This window comes from Pan paniscus, chromosome 22 (genome assembly GCF_029289425.2).
Source record: "Pan paniscus chromosome 22, NHGRI_mPanPan1-v2.0_pri, whole genome shotgun sequence".
Lineage (NCBI taxonomy): Eukaryota > Metazoa > Chordata > Mammalia > Primates > Hominidae > Pan > Pan paniscus.
In genome coordinates, this window is record NC_073271.2 from 34,458,409 (window position 1) to 34,470,789 (window position 12,381).

The 12,381-nt window shown below is 47.8% G+C and overlaps 1 long non-coding RNA gene across 1 annotated transcript; it reads left to right on the plus strand.

Annotated features, from left to right (window-relative positions):
* Nucleotides 1-5,613: 5,613 nt before the first annotated feature.
* On the plus strand, nt 5,614-9,400 carry LOC134729741 (uncharacterized). Its single transcript, XR_010111124.1, has 2 exons — nt 5,614-6,372; nt 7,561-9,400. It is a non-coding gene; the product is annotated as an uncharacterized LOC134729741 (long non-coding RNA).
* Nucleotides 9,401-12,381: the final 2,981 nt, after the last annotated feature.

Consider the following 12,381-nt stretch of genomic DNA (forward strand, 5'->3'; position numbering starts at 1 on the left):
AAAACGGGCTGGGGAGAGGATGAGGGCAAAGTTGAGCAAGTCCTGGCAGGTCAAAGACTATTAGCTTTATCCTGAATACAACGGGGAGTTGTGGAAGGGCCTTAAGCAGCAGGCAGATGGTTATACCAGCTGCAGAGGGAAGGATGGATGGCAGGGAGGTCAGAGTGGGTAGCATTAACAACCATGAGCATTGGTTGATTTACTACGTGCTTGACACAGTTCTAAGTGTTTAAATGAAGCACAGGCACCCAATAAAATAGGTACTATTGGCCGGGTGCAGTGGCTCACGCTTGTAATCCCAGCACTTTGGGAGGCCAAGGTGGGTGGATCGCCTGAGGTCAGGAGTTCAAGACCAGCCTGGCCAATATGGTGAAACCCTGTCTCTACTAAAATACAAAAATTAGCCAGGCATGGTGGCTGGCGCCTGTAATCCCAGCTACTCAGGAGGCGTAGGAAGGAGAATCACTTGAACCTGGGAGGCAGAGGTTGCAGTGAGTCGAGATAGTGCCATTGCGCTCCAGCCTGGGTGACAGAGTGGGAGTCCGTTTCAAAAAAAAAAGGTACTATTAAGATCCCCATTTTAAAGATGAAGACATGAAAATACACAGAGAACAAACAAACATGATGCCAACCAAGCTGTCTGGCTGCAAAGCCATACACGTAACTAACAATACTACATGGTGGGTAGACCAGATGGACAGCTATTTTAGTAATCCAAATTTGAGTGACAGCAGTGGAATTGGAAAGAAGTGGATGGATTTTCAAGCATGTAGGAGATCAAAAGAAAAGTCAGAACTCAGTTACACTTTGGCCACAGGGATGTGGGGAGATGGTTTTTGGGAGAGTGATGGGGTGGCAGTGAGAGACACTGAGATATAGGGGTCCAGAAGAAAACCAGGGTTGCAGTATCAAGACGGACAGGAGGTCGGGGACAGCATGAGTCCACTGGGACCTGCAGAGATTTGAGATGTCCCAGTGACATATTTCGTAGTGTTGTATTCTTTCAAGGATACCTGGTTTTATCCTCCTACAATATTCTGGCTCTTTCTGTTTGACTACGATCCATCTGGAACAGTCACCTGTTTAATATAATCTGGCTCCTGTGCACACAGGAAAGGAGCCACCGTCTCCCTTAAAGTCCCCTTCCAGAAGCAAGAGTGTCCTCACCCCTCCTCAGCCCAGCACATCCTCATGCGAAATCATCATGGGAAGCAGGACAGTCCCTGCTATGCAAGGAGAGGGCAGTTGAGCATGAGGGCTGGTTAAGAGAAGAGATTTCTGAGCCCGACTCCAAGCCCTACGATTTATGAGTTGTGAGATTATGTCTTTGCCCAATTTATTAATCTGTCTAAACCTCAGTTTTTCTATCTGTAAAATATGGTTCTTGAGAGGCTGCAATGAGATGATATACCTAAGAGAAAGCCCGGAGCCTGGCAGGCAGTAGCCAAGCGATGGTAGCAGTTATTATCCCTAGTGGAAATCCCAGCGCATGAACACTCTTGGATTGTTGTTTGTTTCACAGCTCGAGTCTCTGGAACTGGAGGAATCCCTTCCAGTTACCTCCTGTTCTTGCTTTTCGGATGCCGGGGGCCTCTCTTGCCAGAACAGCGGTCATGAGCCATGAGGGCAGTTTCTACACATCTTCCTAGACAGGATGGCTTGGCTCATGATCTGGAAGATGTTTTGCCACTGTTCAGCCACAAGAATGGTTGTCATTTGCTCCCTTGCTTGTAAAGGAAGGCTCGTCTATGGCATTTGCTTAGTGAGAACAGCAGTTTAGAGGATAAGGAAAGAAGTTTGTTTGAAGAGAGTCTCAGAAAGTGAAAGGTAATTGTTTTACACAGATGATGGATGAAGCGACTCCTTTTGCAATAAGCCCTTATCTTTCCTTAAAGCTTGTTCCAAGGGGGAAAGGCTATCACCTGGCCTACTGTGATTCTTGGAGTCTCCTCTGGCAAAAGAGGTGGCAGTTGTGGCTTGCCTCCATTTCGTTTTCTTTGCTGAGACCTCCAGAAAGTCAACCTGCCTCAGAAGGTGCAGGTCCCATGGGTTGTGGCCCCTCACGGGATGGTTACAAGGCAGGCAACTGAGTCACACATTTCGTTGCTTCCCAGGACACTGGAGACTTCTCACCTTGAGGGTGGGAGAGGGTGGGAGAGGTCTGACGGTTTGAAGGAAAGAGGGATTCCTAGACACTGCAGGTCTTGGTAGGGAAAATGTCTTTGTTTATGAAGCCTTGGGGAGCACAATCATGAGTGATTTGGGGAAGGATTTCCTGGGGAATGGAGACTCTGTGAAACAGACAGGTCTCGCCTCATTTCTCTCTAGTCCCTGGCAGCAGCTGCTCACAGGAAAGAGTGCAGGGTCTTTGCTAAGATTCACTGAGGTTCCAGCACTGCATAGAAACAAGTAGCTAAGTGTCCCAGTAATTGTCACCATCTGTACCTAAAAGAAAGGAAAACCTCACGTGTGACCATCTTTTTTTTTTAAGCAATCATTTCTTGAGAGAATAAAGCAGAAAAACCTGAACTTATCCTTTTGCTTGTACTAGGAGAAACAGAAAACGCAACAAAACACACACCTGACCCCTAGCTAACCTTTCTCAGGATGGGGATGGGAGGGTCCGGTCTGGAATCTCAGAAGTTGGGGCTTCCTAAGGCACCCCTACACCCCCATTTCCTGGAATCGGCTAAAAGAAAATGGAAAACTAGCCGAGATATTTGACTGAGGTTTCTTAAGAAAACATATTCTTGGTTTGGGTTGTTTTCTGAGGGGAGGGTTGGAGCGATGTGGTTTAAGTAAGAAAATTGCTCATGAACACTGATGGAAATAATGACTCTCTTGACTGTTCCACATGTCTCTGGCTATAGTTACAGGAAGCAAAGAGGAACAGTGTTTGCGAATTACCTGGGGAACGCGGGCAGAGTGGACAACTGATCTAAAAGGCTGGAGCCAAGAAAACATCACTGCATCAGTGATCTGGGTAATTCCATGGCTGGAGCATGTGTTTAGTTACTTAAGTGGAAGGTGGGGACGATCTTATTTCGGGAGCCTGGCTGGACTCCAAGATGAAATAAGATAACCTACTTCATCTAATTTGTTGCCCACACTCCCTAGAGACTAACGCATCTCAGGTCTCTCTGACGTCTATCCTAGTGAATCTCAAAAGATTTATTTTCATACTCTTTTAATAAGGTCAGTCAACCAAAATCTAAACTACTTGACTTGACTTTGAAAATGGTTTTAGAATCACAGTTCATAGTATAAGAGCACAAACAGTTTCCATTATCTTTGAATAAATCCAATAAATAATATTCACAAATTCTAAGACACAGACAATTTTAGTTGTTTGACCAACAGAATCAGTTTTTCTCTGGTGTATCTTTGTGGTTACCCTTTATGATGTCACGTTTCTGCTACCAACTATCTATTCAGGGAAAGATAAACAGAGGGCAAACCGTATTTGTTCATATCTTTTGGGTTAAAGACACAAAAATTCTGCTTAATTGCCTTCATCAATCAGTAGAAGATCCTAAATTCCTGGGGATCATGGAGCTCAAATTGTTAGGGTGGGCCATGTGTACACAGTCATTCATTCAATAATTCATTCACTCTCTCAGCCAGTCAATAAGTGTTGCACATCTGCAAAGTGCCCAGCACTGGGCTAGGCTCTGGGCATTTCAAGATGAATAAGACCCCACTTCTGAATGATGTAAAGAGCTTTCCAGCTACACAGTGGCATTTGTAATGTCACAGGCAGTCCAAGGAGGGAGTGGTTACTTCACAGAAGTCACTAGAGAAAAAGAGTATTTATGCAGGGCCTACAAGGATGGGAAAGATTTTGGCAGGGAGAAACAGAGGGCTAAGGAGCTCTAGAAAGATGAGTTTCCAAGTATAAGCAAACTGAGGAAGCTGGAAATGAGGAAAATGGGGTGGTCACCATGGCTGAAGCTTGGGAAATGCAGAGCGGAGTGGTGGCAAATAAGCCACTGACAAATTGCCGAGTTTCTTCGGAAGCAACGAGTGGGGCTTTTCTCTGTAGTAGCTGGGAACCAAAGAAAATGTGTGCATGGAGGCAGAGGCAGTCAGGGATCTGATCGGAAAGTTCAGTGTGCTGTCAGGTGAGGAATGCATTACACAGGTGGGTTGGAAATACTGGGATAGGAGGCAAGAGATACAGACTTGAGCAAATGCCTGAGAGGGAAGCAGTAGGTTGCTGAGCAGGGCATTGCCGAGGGCAAGAGGAGAAGGAGGTGGCTGTGCAGAGGGGGCAGGCCACCCATCTGGACTCTGTCCTGGCCCCACTCTTGGCAGCTATGGGACCAGGTTTAAGTGGCCTCCAGTTCCTCTGGAGAGAGAGAAGGACTGGGTACAGCAGCCCCTCCCCCAAGCCTATTGAGACATCTGTAGGGAAGAGAGTTCAGCTTACTGGAAAGGAGAAGCCTTCAAGGCTGGAGAGGGCTGTGGTGATGTGGTTATCTAACTTTGCTGTGGGTCAGAATTGCCTGGGCAGCATAGCAAGCGGTCCCATCCCTGGAAACTCAGACTGGGCTGCCTTTGTAGCTGCACCACACTTTGGAAAACCCTAATCTCACATCTGGGGTGTTTTCTGATTCTCTGTTTGGAGGATTCTGAAGCTCAGAGGGGCTGGGTGGGTCCAGCCTGAAAGGGGCACATCCCATCACCTCTCTCTCCTCCACCATTCACAGGGACGCCCAACACGATGCCCTCCGTGTCTTCATCTCTCCCTCTCCACCTCCTCAGTCCCTTTCCCTGGACTTCATGGGAGCCTGTTGAGCTCAAAAGATCCCCAAGAGCCAAGATGCAAGCCTGCAGATTTCAGGACAGCTGGTCCTGGCGCTGCTGGCTGCTCGCAAGGGCCGGGCCTCCTCATTGCTGTCACCAGCCCCCGTTGGGCCTCATCAGAGCAAGGCCAGGCTCGGCTGATGCACGGCGCTGTATTCCTTGACACCTCCATGGGGCTTGCTGCCCAGAACGTCCCAGGCTTGCTGGAAATGCTGAAGCTCAGGCTCACCTCAGACCCACGACTCAGAGTCTGTATCTTTTCCAGATCCTGGAGTGATTGCATGTGCATATATAAATCGGAGACGCTTTGGCTTCCATAGCCTCTGCTGGCTGTAACTAATCCTTCCTCACCCCATACTGAGGGAAAAGAAAGAAGGGAAGGGAGGGAAAGGAAGGGAAGAGAAAGGAGAAGGAAGGACAGGGGGAGAGAGAGAGAAAGGGAAGGAAGGAAGGAAAGGAAAGAAGGAAGGAAGGGAGGAAGGGAGGGAAGGAGAAAGAGAAAGGAAGGAAGAACAGGAGGTTAGGAGAGAGGAATGAAAGAAAGAGAATGAGAGAGGGACAGAGGGAGGGAGAGAGAATGATTCTGTGAGTCTCTTAACTCTGGTCCTCCTGTTACACATCTTTTCTTCTACTTTTCCTTTGTTTCACACTTAAGCTTTGAAGATGTAAAGTAGGACCAGAGGGTGGGAAATTCAAGAACCTTGAAATAAAAGACCTTTCTGTTTGCCTTTCATTTCCTAAAAAGGAAGTCCTCACTGACTGTTCCTGTAAGGGATATTAAGCTGTGTGGATTATGAGTGATTCGTCACACAGCAATTTGGAGCAGGAAGCACACGAAACCCTAGAGCTAGCCTGCACGCAACTAATTGAAGCCCTCAATTAATCGGATTGGCTTCCACCTTCAGGAGAAAAGCAAATACTAAGAAAACAAATTAGCACCTGGAATTTAACAACTTCCCTTTTTTGGTGTGGGGGCGCATTATATTCAGAGTACATGATAACTGATGGCTCGTCTCATAGGCACAGACATCTTTACAGTCCTCTAAGGCAGAGTGGTGTGGTGGAAACGGAGTTGGCAGAGGCATCAGATCTGCCCGGGTTTCCATCCCAGCTCCAGCATGCATGGGCCGTGTCGCTTGGCAAGCAGTCTCACCACTCAGAGCCTTGATTTCAGGATTAAAAAAATAATAACCTATTCAACAGAATCATGGTCGAGAAGATTAGGGGTTTGTGCAACTCCTCACCTGGTGGATACTCAACCGGAATGAGTTCTCTTTCTCAGTTCCTGCCTACAGATCTATAGACACTTAGCTTTAAAAGCTTTGATTATGGCCAGTTGCCTGGTCTACCTAATACCAGCAGAGGAGTGTATTTTCCCTACTATGGTGGAACAGAGGTAAAGGTTTTCCAAGTTTGAAGCAATCATACAAACAAAATAGGAGCCCAAAGACTTCTGCGGAGCTTTGGAATGAGAGGTGCCCATTCTGGTTTCAGAAACGCCAGCGCCATCTCTTGGAGGAGCATGAAATTGTTTCCTTGGGCTGAAGAAGCATCCATGGGCCCCAGGTAGGTTCAGTTGGTCCTCTCCTTCTTTCAACTGTAGTTTCAGACTGGAACCCCAGGGCTTCTTCCAAGGGAAACATTCTTACTTATTTCCTTATAAAGGTCCTGCATACCTTTGTTTGTCTGTCTTCCAATCAAACCATTCTTTCTCTCTAATTTCATCGGGTCCAGTATTTCCAAATTTCAGTCCCAGTTTGTAAATCTACAACTCAACCCAAACCTTCAAAGACTGAATTTTCTAAGTGGTTAGTTATCCTTCTAACACAGAGGGTCTTCCTTCTAACACCCTAGCAGAGGCCGGGTAGCCTAGCACTCAAGATCCTGGACTCTGAAGCTAGACCACTGTGTTTAGCATCCCCTCAGCCTTCCAGCTGTGTGACCTTGGAAAGTTACTTGACCGCTCTGTGCCTCAGTTTCCCCACCCACAAAATGAGGCTGACAGCAGACACCACCTAGAATGGTTGTTGCAGCATTACAGGAGATCACACCTGCAGCACTCGGTGCAGGCCTGCGACGGATCATGAGCAAGTGTTTGCCATCATCTTGGTTTTCCGTGGCTGTTCCCTTACACACCACTTACGACGCTGGGCTAGGATTTCACTTGACTTGTCCGGGTTACCCACCAGGCGGTGTTTCTGTAGCATGGGCAGTAAAGGCAGCATAAATCTAGGCCACACTCACAAATGCACATTGTTAGCACACAAACCCCGTGATTCAGATGCAGGTGGTCTGGGGGCCTGATTTTTAGAGCTGCTGCACTCAGTTTTGTGCTCCTAGGGGGCAGGGACTAGCTCCATCCATCTCAGACCCCAGCCTGCATGCAGCGAACACCCGCCCCCTTGAAAGTGCTCAGCTCAAGTTGCTTTCCTTCTCCATCTTCTTTAATAAATGATCTTGGAGTGAACAAATGGGAGGCTGACAGTATTACACTAAAATAACAGGAGTTTCTGGTCACCTGAGAAGCACAATGGTCTCTCATCTTCTCTTTACTCCATTAGGAGTTCATATGCCTGCATTTTCCTCATTAAATCTGAGGTGCTTTTCTGAACTCTATCTGAGAAGGAGATGAAGTAATCAATGAGTGTCTCACACACAAACACATGGAAACAGGTTCTTAGTGAGAGCGGTGGGGACTCTGACTCCAAATTTAATGATTTTTCACTAAAAAGGAATGATGCTTCCCTTCACTAGAAAGCAATGATGTCTTCGGTGGTTGCATCAATGACCAAACATGTATAATAAACTGCTTCTTTGAACTTGAGGATATCTGATGAAGAGATAGAAAGCAAAACAAGCCTTCACAGATGGTAATAGTGCTGGGACACATCACCTTTTGTGAATAACTGAAGAGCATATATTAATAACAGAAATCACATTGGTGTGCCCTTACTGAGGATCAACAAAGGAGAACACGTCTGTGTTTTGTGGAAACACAACTGAAGCCTTCATCCAATGACGCTGGCCGGCCCCGCTCTCCTCGTGCCATCAAGCACTCTACGCTGACTCAGTAGAGCAGCACAGCCCTGTGTGTGGAGAGATTCCCATGCACCATGGGAAGAGGGACCAAGCCTGGGCCCTGGAGGGCGCAGCCGGTGCAGTCTGCAGGAGGCTCTGTGTTTCAATGACTGTGGTGTTCCCACACCCCAAGGGCCATCTGTAGATCTGCTGCTCCAAAGTCTCTCACAGTGGCTCTTCTTTGGAGGTCACTCTCCAGTTAAGTGGGGGACCAACTGCAAACTTCTCCCATCAATATGAACTGCAATATGATATTGCAGCAAACAAAACACACACACACACACACACTCACCCAGAAGCATTTAACAGGAGAAGTGTGTACCCACACATTTAGTCCCGAGATATCTTTCCAGGCCCTGTCCAGGTTTGTGGTGGAAGCCTGTCCTCTGCACACTGGCTTCCCCAAATCTTCCCATATTCCAGAGCAGGGGAATCCTTTCTCCATCTTTTGGCTCAGATCTACTGCGGAGTGTGGGAGAAATATTAAAAGTAATGATCCTTGATGGTTAAAGCTGCCTTATCAAGTTCCTGCCCCTGGGTTTAAATAAAGTCTCTTTTTCTGCCAGCTTTAGATAAGGATGGAGGGTGAGAGAAACAGACAGAGACAGAAAGAGAGAGAGAAGAAGGGAGAGAGGCAGAGAAGCAAGGACTCTATAGGGAAAGAAAGAGCTTGGACATTAATTCATTTTATGAATATTTGTTCTACTCTTCTTAAGAACAAGGTTTGTCCCAGGTGCCTTGGGGGCAAGAGAGAATTTAAGGGGTGGCAAGGGGCCACTGTCCCGCATCTTGGGGACGTTGCAGGCAGGCAGGTAGAGATGTGCTAAGGTTCCCGGGTCCTGGAGATGCCAGGCAAGTTGGAAAATGCAGAAGAGGAGGCTGGGGTGGACAGGGGTCATTTTGGCTGAAGCTGGTTATGAGAGGCTTAGAAGGTGAAAGTGTCTGCTGTGCTGGGCCCTGAAATGTAGGTCTTCTTGGCCACAGTGGGAAAGGGGAGCCCTAGAGGTCCTTGAACAGTCTGAGTGACAACACCTGGGCTGCCCAGCCCCAAAGGCCAAAACCAAGACACGTCTTTGTCCCAGAGGTTGGGCTTGGTGGCTGCAGCTGTGGATGCTGACCCTTTCATGGGCATGGGGACAGGTGAAAAGCAGGAGCGAGGCAGGCAGGAGTGGGTGCCAGCACCAGCCCACAGCCATGAGGCCTGTGCCAGGCCAGCCTGTGGGGACACTGGGTCCCCGAGAGAGACATGGAAGCTCCTGCCAGCAGGAGACTTGAAGGTGGTCAGTTCTGAAGTCCTCTCCTCCTTAGGCCTGGACCTGGGGACACAGGCTCCAGCCAATCTTCTTCCCAAGTCTCAACAGTTTTCAGGGGGTTCTGTGACAGATGCCCCACTTCCAGCTCCACAGCCAGCCCTACGCTAACTCTGACAGATGAAAGGCCTCAGAATCCCCTTCTTCAATTGTACTGCACCCAACTTGTGGAAAGCAAAACCATATTAAAAATACTTTTAAAGAAACTCTAGAATATATTGTCATCAAAGTGATCACGGTTCTGCTTATTTTTGGTCATCGCAACCAATGTACTGAGCCCCCTTTGCCCAGACCCTAGCAGGTCTTGAGTCTCAGCGTCCATAAAACGAGGCTATGGCCCTTGGGGAGTTCCGTGTGGTGCCACAATTGGCCTCTGAGTTACTCTAGAGTGATAAACGCAGCCTTGGCAGTAAAATACCAGAGAGGTAATGAGTGCGGACTCCGTGCTCCCTCCGCAGGGGCAGGTGCGTGAGGCTCTAGCGCCACCTCGTGGGCCGTGGGATTCGTGCCCATCTCCTCCCGGGCGGGAGTTCCTCTGGAGCCATGAACTCTTTGGGCTCAGGGTGTCTTTTTAGAAAAGCTTCTGACATTGGTTCTTCTTTAGTGGACCTTCTCCGGTAAAAAGGGGTTAACAACTCCAAACTTTTCCCCACCTAAAGGGATTGAAAGGCTGTTTCAAAGGAATTAGAGCTCTGAGACTGCAACCCACAAAACACACAATAGCATATACACAGAGATGCACATAGAAACATAGACACACAGGGACACACACCAGAGATACACACACACACACACACACACGGACAGGCAGACACATGGCCACAAACACATACACAGAGATACACACAGAAACATATACACACAGGGACACACACCAGAGATACATACACAGACACACATGGACAGGCAGACACAGGGCCACAAACACATACACAGAGATACACACAGAAACATATACACACAGGGACACACACCAGAGATACATACACAGACACACATGGACAGGCAGACACAGGGCCACAAACACATACACAGAGATGCACATAGAAACATTTACACACAGGGACTCACACCAGAGATACACACACACACGGACAGGCAGACACATGGTCACACACACACACACATACATACAGTGATATTCAACAAGGGAAGGGTGCACCCACAGGCTCAGTCTTGAGACCTCTCTCCAGGCTCCTGGGTGGGTTGGGGAAGCTGAGCCTCCCTGCCTGCTCATAGCACACAGGCTCCACAAATCTTGCTCTATTCCAGAGTGAGAAAGGAACGTTAAAACTGATGATCCCTGATGGCCAAGGCTGCCTTATCAAGATCCTGTTCCCGATTCAATAAGAAAAGATGCCTCTTGTGCCAGCAGCAGATAAGGCTGCAGCCCTGGGCGTTCCCAGGAGAGCGAATAATGGAAGCCCCCAGGATGCCTCTATATGAGGTAGGATGGTTACTCGCCCAGTCCCTGCCTGCCAGGCCCTTATCTGGGAGGCGCTGGTTCGGGTCGCACCCTCCCGTGTTCCTAGCAGGGGCTGCTGCACACCAGGCTTCTGAGGCCTTCCTGGTGGGGGTTGGTGGAATGGCGGCGGGGGGAGGGTTTTGACGGTGCATCCTGAAGTGCTCCCTGCACCTTTCCCAGAAAAAGAAAAGGATGCCATGAAAACACTTCACCCTAGACATGGTTTACCCTCGGGAAAGCTGATGTGAAGGAAGTTCCAGGGGGCCAGGGATAGAAAAGGATTTAGAAAGATGAAGGCAACAGACAAACGACACTTACAAAGTGCCCAAAGTCTGCAGGTCCTGATAGTCACAGGGAAGGACATCAGCTGGCAGGAAACCTCACCTTTTAGGCCTGCATGTCAATCTTGCACTGCTGAGCTGTGTGACCCTAGGCAGGCTACTTAAACCCTCTGTGCCCTGGCATCTCCATCTACAGAATAAAGCTTCTAACAGCATAGGCCTCACACACCTGTGTGGAGACCCCATAAGTTAACAACATGTGTTTACCTGAGGAAATAAATATGGGTGCCCCTTTAGGCCTGTCCCACAGAGTTATACAGCTGAAAGACCTCAGAGTAGGTCCACACCCCTTACCAAGTAATGCAGGCCTTGATTAATTGCCACTTGAAGTGAGGTGGGGAGAAAGCGCCCTGTCACATCACAGCTAAATTTACTAAAAAAGAAACTCTTTGCCCACTTATCTTTCGAAAGTGCCTCACAGCAGAGGCAGCCCCAACCCCTTCCTCTCTCTCCAGCCTCACCTCTCCTCCTAAAATTCAGTTCCTCCTCACACTCTCAGTGCCTGGCCCCGGCCATGCATTAGATGCCCTGAAGAGCTTTTGAAAAGGACCAATCCCTGGGCCCTATCTCAGGTGTGTCTGAGCATCTGTAGATTTTAGAAGCTCTGAGGAGGATTTACATGCATTTAGGGTGGAAATCACTTGTAAGTAAATTTTTTTAACTGTTCCCTTTAAATATGAACCAATGGACCACTCATGGCTTCTGCTAATTCTCTTATATATGCCCATGGTTCCTTGTTGCAGTATCATTTGTATAATAAAAAGATTGGAGCCAACCAGGAAGTCCATAAATGGGGGGAAAATTAAATAAAATGTAGTTCATTCAAGCAATGGAATACTATGCAGCTCTGAAAAATGAATCAGGAAGCTTTCTATGAACAGATGTGGAAATTCTCCAACGTATAGCATTAAGTGGAAAAAGCAAGACATAATGGTAGTGTGCACGTTCTATATTACATAAAATGTGAATAAAGGCAGTTTATATTCATGTTTTCTTGGATATACATTTAAAAAACTCTAAAAAGATACACAAAGAATGGTCTAGTAGTCATTATAGGGGGTCTGGGAAGGCAAGAGATAATATATCATATTTTCAAATTTTTGAATTATGAGAACATGTCATTCATTCAAAAATTGAATGTAAAAAGGGTTAAGAAAGAGAATAAAGCAAGGGCCGGGACACATCTCCACTGTCTTCCCATGGCCCTCTCAGAAGTGGATCACACCCGGTGCTCGGCAGGGGGACAGAAATTGCTGTGGCCTGAGCAGAGCCTGGGTCCAGCCAGCATCTACGCAGCCCACGTCCTCCCAGGGGAATTTCTCTGTGCTCTGTTTTGAGGGGATGGTCCTGGTACTGGGAGTAGCAGAGCCAGGTCCCTGCT